A 12639-nucleotide genomic window follows, 5' to 3' on the forward strand; every position below is an offset into this window, starting at 1 on the left:
TCTCCCCCATTTACTCAAAAGGGAGGCGGGAGCTGAAAATACGCGGCGCCATGTGTGCCTCACCGAACAATCCACTAGCATTGACTATTCTAAAACTGTGCCGTCTAGTTGCAGCAAACGAGCGCTACTAAGAGTCAACGAACTGTTCGATGTCTTTATAAAAATGAAACGAGTAATTTCAACAAAAAATGTGATTTTATATGAACATTTTATTTGCTTTTACTACAACTTAACTCTAGACTCTATGAAGGAAAATAAGTCGAAGTTATGAGAATGAGAAATATAAATATAATAAATATTTAATATATAAATACCGAATGGAATAACCCAATTTGCATTCAAGTAAGTATGTAACAGTAACTTGTACGGACTAAATGATGTGAGAAACAAAAAACCAGCACCATTTGTTAGATGGAAATTGTTTATTGCAAAAATGTAGTCGTGCATAGGGATGGCAACGATTAATCATTTGATTAAATTAATCGATTATTTTCATTCAATTTACGATTTAATTGCATCGAAACACCTTTTCTAATTACTCGACTATTACTCGAGTAATTGCAAAATAATCGCAAACAGCATTTTGAAATTTAATAAATTTTATGTTCATCTAAGTTAGCTACAAGGGACGAAATTGCAAACGGTGTAAACATAGTTAAATTCTAATATGTCAACGTAGTTTAATATTAAATATTAAACAAATGAATGTCTGGTAACACTGCATTTACAGTTAAGTCAAACGCATTTTACATTCAGTTGTTTGAAGAGCAATGGCGCCAGTAAAAAGCGAAGTCTGAACATTTTTTTAATAAAATAAGCAATAACTACGTTAAATGTCAACTTTGCTGCACAAATTTAAAATTTTCTAATAACAATTCAAATATGTTGCAGCATTTAAAATTAAAGCATGCAACTGTAGCCTGCAAATTGGTGGTAAGTCGGAGCAATCGGTATTACATTTTAAATTTCTTCTAGTTATATATAAATATATGTGTACAAATTAGACTCTGCAATCTTGGAGTAAAGACAATGTTTCCCTAAGTGATGATGACACTGACACCATTTTGTGCACTCTAGTGCACACAAGAAGGAGGAAGGACAACGATTTTACATCTCCACAAGATGAATTGAGCTTTTATTTGAATTGTCAGGTATTAGAACTAAGTCGAAACACTATTTATGCTTGGGAAGAAATGAAAACCGTTTACCCAAACTGTACGGACTTTCAAAAAAGTATTGTCATCTACTTGGTACCTCAGTACCAGCTGAGCGGCTTTTCTGGTGCAACTGCGACCGAAAAACGCAATCGTTTGACAACAAAACGTTTATCGAAATTGCTTTTTCTTCAAACTTGGTTGAACAGACTTATAAATTTTCTGAATATATTCAATTAATATATTTTCCTTTATGCTAAGACAAATGAATTTTTAATATGATATTTTAATTTTATTTCCGTTTTTGTTTTTGTGTATATACGAACACAATTTGAATGTCTGAAATAAGAATATAGTCTCCTATATTTTATTGGTTTTATTTTTACGCAAAGTTGCAAACATTGGAATTCATCGATTAATCGATTTTTTTACATTAATTGCAATTAATTGCAATTATTTTTTTATATCTTGCAATTAATCATTTGATTATTTAATCGATTAAAAAAAAAATGTTTGCCATCCCTAGTCGTGCATAAGCCACTCAGCGAAAGCGAAGAAGCGTAGATAGGAAATCAAAAATTCTATGGCGGTATGAACGAAAATGAACTGGAGCTTAGCATGCAAATTATTTCATTCTGGTTTTCGACAAAATTTACGCCACTTAATTAAATACTTCAAAGTCCACCCAATGAGCGAAAGTGTTGGGAGCATGGAATATAAGCGTTGTGTCAAACGCAAGTACATCTGTCGAGTTAACTTGACGCCTCTCCGTCCGTTCGTCTGTGCCAGCGATAACTTGAGTAAAAATTGTGGACATTTTAGTGAAACTTGGTACTCATGTCCCTTGGCAGCATTAGGTAGTTGGACGAAATCAGACTTCAATCAAACTTTATGAACTCACGAACGATAATCTTAAGTGTGGTGAGTCACTCACTTATATTTAAGCGTGGAAAGCATTATTATTAAATCGCTAATGGATGGATAAACGCAATGGAACCACACGCATTCACAATCGTTTTCTCACATACATACACATCCATTCACATTGCGCAACATATAACAGCACATTTAAAGTTTTTGAAATGTTACGTATACGCCCCATTCCGCCCCGTACTGTGCGAGGAGTTCAAGCGCATAACGGCGCAGCACCTTTCCAGTCACTTGCTTTAAAGTGAAAATTCATTACGTCAGCGCTCGTTAGCAGCGGTGGTTAAGTTTGGGATGGAGTGTGCGTGTGAACTGTAACTTTCAATTATTCATTTTAATAATCTCCATAACTTAAAAGGCGGCGTGCAATATATAATAAGAGTGCATTTATATATTGCCCTTCGACTTCTGCTTCGTTCCATTGCATTCGGAGCTTTCCTGGTAAGATATTGGAAATATTGCTAATGTTAGCTGTCGCCTGCACCTAATTTTCATTCGCCTCTTCACACATCAGCAGCTGCATATTTGTCGTATCACGGGCCAATTTTCTTCAGTTCGCGTGTATATTTTTCATATTTTCGTCATTTGTGTGATTTAATCAAATTTCTCAACGTCATTGTCGGTATGTTGTCGTGCTTGTTAATTACCTCGCAGCTATTTACTGTTGCTATTCCTCAACTCGAACTCTTTAGTTTTTTTTTAGTGCCGAGTTTTGTCATAAATCTTGATTGATTGTTCCACATGTTTACACATTTCATCAAATAAGAGTACATAACCAATTGTTGCTTCTCTAGTATTGTTAATTCTTTGCAAAATCAACAATTATGGACAAGTTTTCTTTCGCCAACCTTAGTTCGACAGTTTTATTTTGAACGAACTCATGAAGAGTTGCATAGGAGCTTGAAGAGTTTAGATTTTCATTTCCTATACCTAAAGAGCAACTCAACTTTTACGAGCGCGGTTCCAGCATTCGATAAGTGAGAGAAATCGGTGTTATTAATCTATCAAGAAACCTTGCTGACGTTAAAAAAAATTCTCATTCGGTCACGTACTGCATGTGTGGGTGTGTGCGCGCAAATGAAATTGTTTGCTGAAGTTCACGAATAACAAACAAATATTTTTCTGTTAATTTAATGTAAATAGCAGCATAAGTGCTGTTGTAATTGTCAGAGCACGTACGGGCGTATTTCGCCCACGTCACAAATGAAAACGACTTTTTCCACCGCATGGCCGCTGGCGGCAAGTAGCGAGCAAACAAAGCTTCGCATTGCGTATACGCCATGTAGGCCACGCCTGGCTTTGGCGTTCTGTGTAAGCCGTATTTCCCCGTTTATGCGGAATAATATTATTAAAAATTGTTGTTTTTTTTTTTTTTTGTTCAGCTCCCACTTTATATTTCCTCGACGTAAATTAACTTTTGCACAGTCCGCACAGCATTAATTTTCTTATATTAATAACTAGTAAATTCGCTTAATGTCAATATGTTTGACTTAAACTCATTTATATTGTATTTATGCATAATTCCACTCTCCACCTGGAACAGCAAAAGTATGCCGCCTTTAACTTGAACTGACACTGCAAGTGGCAGACATGCAGATTTTTTCATACCATTCATCATTTGCAAATTCGTTTCTTCTGGTTAGTAAAAAAATTTCGGCACGTGTACATCGCTGTCAGCTGAACGCATCAGTTGGCATGAATAGAAATAAAGCAGTGTTCGTGTGAGTGAGTTCACAGCGTAAAAGTTGATTACCTTCTTTGTTGTTCATGTACACTAATGATTCCATTGGCACCACCCTTCACATCCATTTCTCATTTCCTTGAATATACGCTGGAATACATGCTACTATACAAATTTGGCTGCTTGAGTGCAAAACTGATTTGTGTGCTTGTGTATTGTATTGCTAAATTTATTTCATCACTCCAAAAATAATATTATTTAAGACTGTCTGTACGTAAGTGTAGTAAAAGGCACAAAGCCGCCCTTCAATTAAAAAAACAAAACAATTTGAAATGTGAATTTGTGGAGGGAAACCCAGAAATCGATAATTTTCCAAAGTACTGCTGCAGTATATTTTCGAAAGCTCTTAGTATTTCACTGACAATTACGTTCATAAAAAAGTGTGGAATATCTGTCATTTCATAGTGATTCTCATATGCTACATTCCATTCTTCCACATCAACACTTTAGCAAATATGTGCTCCCAGTCAATGAACTTTTATTACTGGAGTCGGTACAGTATTAATTATGTATTTCAATACACAGTGTTGATTTTGCATAAAGGAAATCGATTTTTAACCCTTACCTGAACATCCCAGAAAGGTCGCTCATATTAATTTTTGTTATAGAATGTTAATTTCCAAAATAAAATTAAAATATTTTCAAACTCAATAAAAACTTGATTATCATTACCCATTTCACCCATTATTTCCAGATGAACACCACTCGGTATGGGGCATGAAGCAATAATAATACCAACAACGATTTGTAAATTTAAGCAATAAATGAAAAAATAAATGAAAATTAATATCAAAGCCTTTTTCGAGCCGACTACTTCTAGACCATTTAAGTGGCAAACAATTATGGTAGTTGTTAAATCGGCGTTAGGATTTTATTGCGTTAAATTGCCCTTTCACATACTTTGCCACTGCCAATAGGGTACGCAGCTACACCGAAAATTCAGCAAACAACACGCGATGAGGCGGCGCTAAAAATGGCAGTCCTGCCGCTAAGCCGATTCCCGCAACCAACCGGAAAAACTTCACAATGGTCCTCATAAACACTCGCGTCCATAACACTGATAATGCACCGCGGCAAGTGTAGACTGTTCGGTGTGGTTTGGTTCGAGTCGTTGCAGGTGAAAAAATGCCTGAGAGGCATGCCACATACCGCGTACGGTTGCTCGTATCGCCAGACTTTTGTGGCAACCAAATGCTGCAATCCCCTCGCTGCTATTTCACCCATTGGTTGGCACAATCGCATGCTTGTTTAGTGGAAATGTACTTGCGTAATTTCATGATGTCGAGTTGACCTCGTGTAATTGGTTTTTCCGTTATATACCAGTGTGCTAAAGCGACACTGACAGTTAAATGAAAAGCGTAGTAATCAATTGGTTATTAAAAACGAAGAGCAAACGATTTAATATAGCTTCGTAAACACTTTCCTATTTAATATTCAGCGGGCACATATGCATATTCGTAAGACATATGATCCAACGCATACACAAATGATTTTTTGTGTGAGCTCCTGTCCACATGAGACACAACTTACAACAGCGTTTGGTATACTTTTGCAGTCGGACGTTGATCTTTCCACATTGCTGGTAATCTTGATTCTAATCTCAAAATACGTTTGGACAAACTCATGCATGTGTGTCTCCATGTCTTTAGGGACATAGGCTCAGCTGTGACAGAAGCAGGCATACACAATATTTCAATTGTGAACCAAAAATCAACAAAACTATGTTATTCTACTTGTTTCGGCCCAGTAGGAAATGAGCGCAAATAAAAGAGAGAAATAAAGTACGAACTACAGTAATTTACTTTGATATTTTATTCCATAAACTAAATTTCGCATGACTTTCTAAAATGATCAGGCATCGGAAATTTAATGATGGGCCTTTATCAAGTCTCCTTTGTTGCATTCTAAAACTTATACAAGTACAATTATAAAGTAGATTTTTATTGTCACTTCAGAAAGCCTAATGCCGGTATTCTGCGAGCAGTCTCAAGTCTCTAATAGAGACGAATCTGTGGTGTAATCTCTATAGTGACTTTTTGGTATTCTGGCGAGTTTGTCTCATCTCTATTTGAGCAATATCAGTCTCTAATTTGTGATGTGCTTTAAACCAGGTCACAGAAAAACAAGAGCACAATAATGGTTGATGCAATTGGCCTAATATATATTATAATGAAGAAAAAAACGAGAAGAAGAGAGGTAATGTATTAATATTTGTAATTTTGCAATAATGGATAACAAAGTACCTATGTTTTAGCTACACTCGTAGGCGCAATCTGGCTATTTTGCGCAACAAGGAAGATCACTTTTTATATGAAGAAAATACGTTTAGGAAATTCTTTCGATTTCCAAAACACAAATATGTATGTATATATATATCCAAAATCTAAAATATATAATAATCATAAAATAATGAATTTGTATTTTTTACAATTATTTACCTTCGATTGCCATTATGCTCAAATGTAAGGATGAGAACATGTGTTAGTCGATTGTTAGGTTGTTAACATTTTTCATATTTACTTAACAATTGATTCAGATAAAATGCATATATTACGCATTTATTATAAACTATTTCAGTATTATTTTCATTAATAGTATTATCCAATTATTTACAAGAAATTTTTCTGCTGAAATTTGGTAAAAAAAAAACTAATTGCGTGCAATCAATTCATAAAGTATCATTGTGAACATGCACTCATCTCTAATCAACTAAAATAAACAGCTGATAGCTTGCTTTTCTTTTCACCACACTATTTGGTGAACTTTTTTGAGACTGTATCAGCCAGAATACCAAAATGATACTTCCTGACTAACAGGGTCGCCAGTTCGCAATTGTGACAAATAAAGACATGAGACAAATGTGACAAGCAGAATACCGGCATAAGCCTACAGCTTAGTTAGTATCTGTTTATTTAGTTGTACAATGTGTGAATGTATGCATTTGATAGCCTCATATTCATATAGATATAGATGCAGTTACTCATTGTGCTCAGCAATTTATTATCTTCTACTACACTGCACATGCCGCCGGCAAGCACATCGGAGTTGAACATATTTTTGGTGGCTGAAATCTTGTTCCAGAACATATACGCACCCATTCGAAGATATCACATAACACAATTAGATAAAGAACCATTGAACCACGAAAACTAAACTCGAAGTGAAATTTACGCAGCATTTCTTATGAATTTAAATGAAAAATTCGGAATTTACTGTGCTTTACGAAGTAAGTTATCTTGGAAAATTCGGTTCAACTCTTGCCTAAGAAATTATTAGGCTTAGTTTCTATTTAAATAAAAATATAATTTTTCACAAGAGGTAATTCCGATTTACTCTCTGCCACAAATAGATCAGTGTTGCTGTAAATGTACATTTTCCAATACATTTTGTGCCACCGTAAAATTTGCAAAATGTTGGCTTTGTTGTAATTATTTCATTTAAAATGTGCATACACATTACCACAATGTGCCAGAATACCCGTATTTACATCGCACAGCTGCATTTGTCGAGTATTCAGTTGCCAACAGCTTACATTTAATAAATTTTATTTCATCGCTTGTCATCTGCCAAGACAAACACCAATACTCAGCAGCCAGATAAAAGTCATTGCTCTAAGGCCACATGTGCACTCTCTTCATTTCACATGGGTATTTCAAAAATCATTTGCATTACATTTAAATTTCCGGACATACAACCACACTAACTCGAGTGTGTGAGATTCTTGATTTTATTTGCCACATTCAACATACCCTGGAGTATAAGAGTTGGTTCACATTTGGTTTAGTTGAACACAATAATCATTTCTGCAACCTAATGGAAATAGACAAAGCAACGTTGAATGAATCAATTTGTTTGTACTATTTTAGGCAATTCAAGGTATTTATGTTATATTAATTTGGAAATAGTATTACTTCTTGTTAAACATATGTCGCCAACAAGCGATTTACTGGGTCTCATGCATAAAAACGAGTAAAAGCGCTGAGTTGAGGCATGTGAGCAATTGCTCGTAAGTCGAGTTCGATCAAACAGCAACAGCTTTTGCTCAATTTCGTATGCATAAAAATGAGTTCAAACCAATTGCAATTACTTGAGCAAAGGGAGATCAAACATCTAATGTTATAGAAGTGCAAACGTGTCGTCAAGTGAAAGTGAAGTAGAAGTAGGATCAAATAATAATAATAAAATAGAAACTTATGACATTTCTAAATTTTTAGTAGAAAAACTAAAACAAAATAAATATTTGCTAGAAAAAGGTCAATTACCAAGCATTAAAAATAAAATAAACATAAACTAGAAACATGTGTAAAAGAAATTGAGCAAAAATTGGGCATTCAATTAACGGGGAAAGCATTAAGTTCGGGTGTAACCGAAAATTTTATACTCTCTAAATTCCGATTAATCATTTAATTTTATTACTATAACATACTATTTGACTCACATATTCGTCATATATATGGTATAAAGTACATTGAAAGTTGGAAACCTTAATATTAGGTACATGGAAGCTAGCTGAAGTTATGACCCGACGATTCAGATTGACTTCACAGTTCTGGTTATAGGAAGTAGGCGTTGTTATGAACCGATTTGGCCTATTTTCACAACATATTATTGGGATGGCTGGAATATATTATGAACCGAATTTCATTGAAATTGGTGGATTAGTTTCTGTCGTATGGGTTTGTGGGAGGAGCCAATTTGAACTTTTGTATTCCAATTTGAGTGCAGCTTTTATGTACCATCTTTATAATGAAATTTCAGGTTTCTGGGGTTTTTCCTTAATTTTCCTTTTCTATTAAAACATTTTTAGTAGTTTTCAACATAACCTTTGCATGGGAGGTGGGCGTGGTTATAATCCGATTAAAAGAAATGGTTTTAGAGAGTTTGGTTGATATAGCTTTTGTATGTAGTTTACGAGATATGTACAAAAATTACATCCAAATATGCCCCTTTACAGCGCGATCCTTTCTACCTAATTTTACTTTCATAGCTTATTTTATGGCTTAGTTATGGCACTTTATGCCTTTTCGGGACGAAATCAATCGCCATTTTGTGGACGAAATCAATCTTCATATAGTGCCAAAAAACACGTCTACTAATTTCAGGAAGATATGTGACTATTTTGCTCAAGTTACAGTTTGCGCGGACGGATAGACGGACGGACGGACGGACAGACAGACAGATATCCGGATTTGAACATTACTATGCAATTTTGATCCATTTGATCCATTTTGGAATCCAGGATCTGCACAAAATATTAAATATAGTCAAATGTTATCAATATTACTGAGGGCATCACTAAGTGTTTCTTCTGACTTCTCAAAAAAATAATAAGCCAACCAACAGATGCTAGTGTCATCAAACCTATGTATTTATCATTTTATTATTAATTATATAATAAAAAAAATTAATAATTAAGAATACAAACCTATATAATTTTTTATCCTCACTTGTTAAATCTGTTTTACGCTGTTGATAACATTTTATAATTTTTTGTGGCACAAAATATTCCGCCATGATTCCTTTTTAGTGTACGCGAGTCAACTATAAGGCAGCCTCAACAAAATTTGAGCAAGAGCTCACAAAAGAAAGCAAAAGCTTGTTTTTATGCATATGAAAATGAGCACTAGCTCATCTAACTTCGTTCATACTGAGCACGATGAGATCAAACGGAATCAGCGAGTAAAAGCAAACACATCAAATATTATTATGCATACGACAAGCACCTTTTACTTAAAAAATCGAGTCCGAGCTCAAGCTCACGTTTTATGCATGAGGCCCATTGTTTCGATGTGAATTAAAATTCATGCGCATTAAAGATTAAACTCACATAGAAAATATATATAACCTATGCATACGGGTAACCTTATACTTAGTTAACCCCTTGTTGTCTGATGGTACTCTCCAGTACCACTTCGAATTTTTCTGTTTTAAACGGAATCGCTGAACTTCTTGCTGCAAGCAGACCAACGGTACTTTAAAGTACAAAATAAAGCACACATATAACAGTACTTTTTGTAATATTCGTGAATTTTTCGGCCTCTATGCTCATTTCAAGTTAGTGTTTTCCACAGTGCGGTCGTAAAAAAAAGTATTGTATTATTTTACTAACATATTGCAAAATTCTTAAAATTTCTCCAGGAAATAATAAGAAACTTAAAGTTTGTTAATTTGGCATTTATTATTGAAGACGCAAAGGAGTCTAACTTTTTGGTTTTCCAGTGATATTTGATTTTCTGAAGGAGACTTGTAAGTACCGTCGGGCTCTGTTGGCCCTTGTTTTTTACACACAACACTGATTTCCTTATATACATGTTTATACAGATAATATAATATAATGGCTGGAGTTCACGGCAGATTTTTGACAGAAAATCAAATTGCTTCCATTTTGGAAGAAATTCCAATTGCTAATGCGCAAGATACGGATATTGAGAGTGAGGACAAAGATGAAGATGAAGAGGTGATGACTTCACCGAACGATGAAGATCAGTTTTTGATTAAAGTTCTAAATCAAATTCAGGAAGAAGAAAATGAAGAGACAAATATTTTGCCGAAAAATTTCCACAGTTTTTGAAGAACCGTTGCGAAAATGGAAAAAAGTTGAGAAACCCACCGTGGTTTCACAATTTGACTCAGTAGAGGGACCAGTAACTGGTTTTTTTGAGGATATGGAAACGCCAACACAATTTTTCGTATCTTATATGGAAGCCATTATGGAAGGAATCATATTTCATTCAAATTTATATACGGTACAAAAAATTAAAACATTGAATCTTCAAAAAAGTGAGCTATTGGCATTTATCGGCATAAACTTTTGTATGGGCTACCATCAGCTGCCAATGGAAATATGTGAAAACTTATTAGATAATTGTCTTTATTCTTGGTTGGGTCAACAAGGGGTTAAATTAGGTTATATTAGGTTGTATGGCTGTTGCCCAGAGGGAAACATATTTAGACTAGGTATTAAAGTTTAACAAAGTGCCCAGAATTTACAACAAATCTGAATGGTTTTTTCACATCTATATCAGCTAAAAACAACTGAAAGCAAAGATAAATTCTAAAATGCATGTTAAAAATAATTCAGTAAAATATGTGCCGTTATCTGTAGTGGGACCTAAAAATATTGGCAGTCTTCAGCATTCAACATTTCAGATTTCTATTCTCTTACATTTTACATACGAGCAAAGCTGAAGCAATGAAGAAAGACCACAACACTGTTGAATAGAAACAACAAAACAAGGCGAATATACTAATTTAGCGTACAACAACTTACCGCACAGCAACAATTAAACAACAAGAAGAGGAGCGATGGTCAAAAGGTTGGTTTTATATAATTCAGAGCATTACAGTACAACAACAGTTGCCACAACAAATTTGCTGCAATATGGATAGTTTTGTAGACGGTGTGGTAAAATTTGTCACAGAGTTGCACATCTTCACTGATCACTGGGCTTAAACCATAGAAATATGTCTGCATATATACATATATGTATACATGAAGCCTGCAGGAAACGTTTGAAACGATATTGTGAAACACATAAATAGTAGAACGTTGGCAAGGGAAGTAGCAATTCATTAGTCTTTCGGGACCCTACTCGTACCCTTGTTCTGAGCATTAATCATTGGATGGAATGGAAATTTATTCTGTGCACTTTTATAGCCCTGGTTCATAATGAAACAGTTTAAGGAAGTCAGCAGATCACATTTACTTACACATATAGAATTTACGTAGAATTCTGAAAGTCGAAGAAATATTTACCACCATGATGTGTATTATATATTACTTAATAATAAAGCCCCTACACAATCAAAACAGTGGTGAACTATATAAGCGAGCTACTTGAGGGAGTGTTTCGAAAAGTTTAAGTGACGAGAATATCATGATTCATCTCCAATGGTTTGGAAATAAAAGTTTCATTCTAAAAAGGCGAAGAATTTCGAAATGCTTTCTCCCTTTTGCCAAAGACAAATTGAATTTCTCAATTGCAAAGCATTCAATCTTCCTGGGCCATCTGCGCACGAGCTCATGTGGCTGGTCAGCAAAGCGCTTTCGATTTTGTGTTTCTTTTTACCGTGCATCTTAGTCAGCATTACCCAACTATGACCAAGCTTAGTTTAAAAATAACCCTTGACTTCTTAGGCTAAGATTGTGTGCTGTTGCACACAACCACTGATAGAAGTCACACAAGATGATGCGAGTACAAACCCAGCAAGCATTCTCGTGTATCGTGTAAAGTTACTGGACTATATTACGCTTCGATGCAGATGCACCTTTTATAATGTTTGTTGGGAGAATCTTGGTAGACACGATTATATAAAAAAATGTGATTTTGCAACAGTAATTGAAAATGCGGACACGACATTACATGTGGTGTGTATGTTGCAATAAAATAGGCTCTACCGTGAGCAGAAGAGGGGATCAAAGGTTACTATGACAACAAAAACGCAATTGCCTTAAAGTATATTGACAGCAATTTGATACATCAATAGTCCATTGTCTCCGCTAAGCTGGCGTTATTGTGTTACGGGTTGCCACGACAACAGTAGCCAGTAGCCAGTAGTAGAAAACAACAAAAAAATCGCTTGAATATCAGGACTTTTATCAGTAGCATGACTTCCCTTCTGGCTTAATTTGTTGCCTTTCCGTTCACCATCGTCAGCACCTTTTTGTATTGCCGTCATTCAGATGTATTTGGAACGAATTCATATACTATGTATTAGACACAAAATGCGGCTGGTTGACCGCCATGGCATACGTTGCAGCCAAAATCATATTTCCCATTTTTTCATATTAGCCCATTTTTTTGCCGCTGTGACAGC

At 35.0% G+C, this 12639-nt stretch overlaps 1 long non-coding RNA gene across 1 annotated transcript; it reads right to left on the reverse strand.

Moving 5' to 3' along the window:
- Positions 1-5781: 5781 nt before the first annotated feature.
- Positions 5782-6706, reverse strand: LOC128922293 (uncharacterized). The gene is made up of 3 exons (XR_008471517.1): positions 6261-6706; positions 6066-6205; positions 5782-5976 (listed from the first exon to the last, which is right to left on the reverse strand). It is a non-coding gene; the product is annotated as an uncharacterized LOC128922293 (long non-coding RNA).
- Between the last annotated feature and the right edge of the window lie 5933 nt (positions 6707-12639).

Source organism: Zeugodacus cucurbitae, chromosome 2 (genome assembly GCF_028554725.1).
Source record: "Zeugodacus cucurbitae isolate PBARC_wt_2022May chromosome 2, idZeuCucr1.2, whole genome shotgun sequence".
Taxonomy (NCBI): Eukaryota; Metazoa; Arthropoda; class Insecta; order Diptera; family Tephritidae; genus Zeugodacus; species Zeugodacus cucurbitae.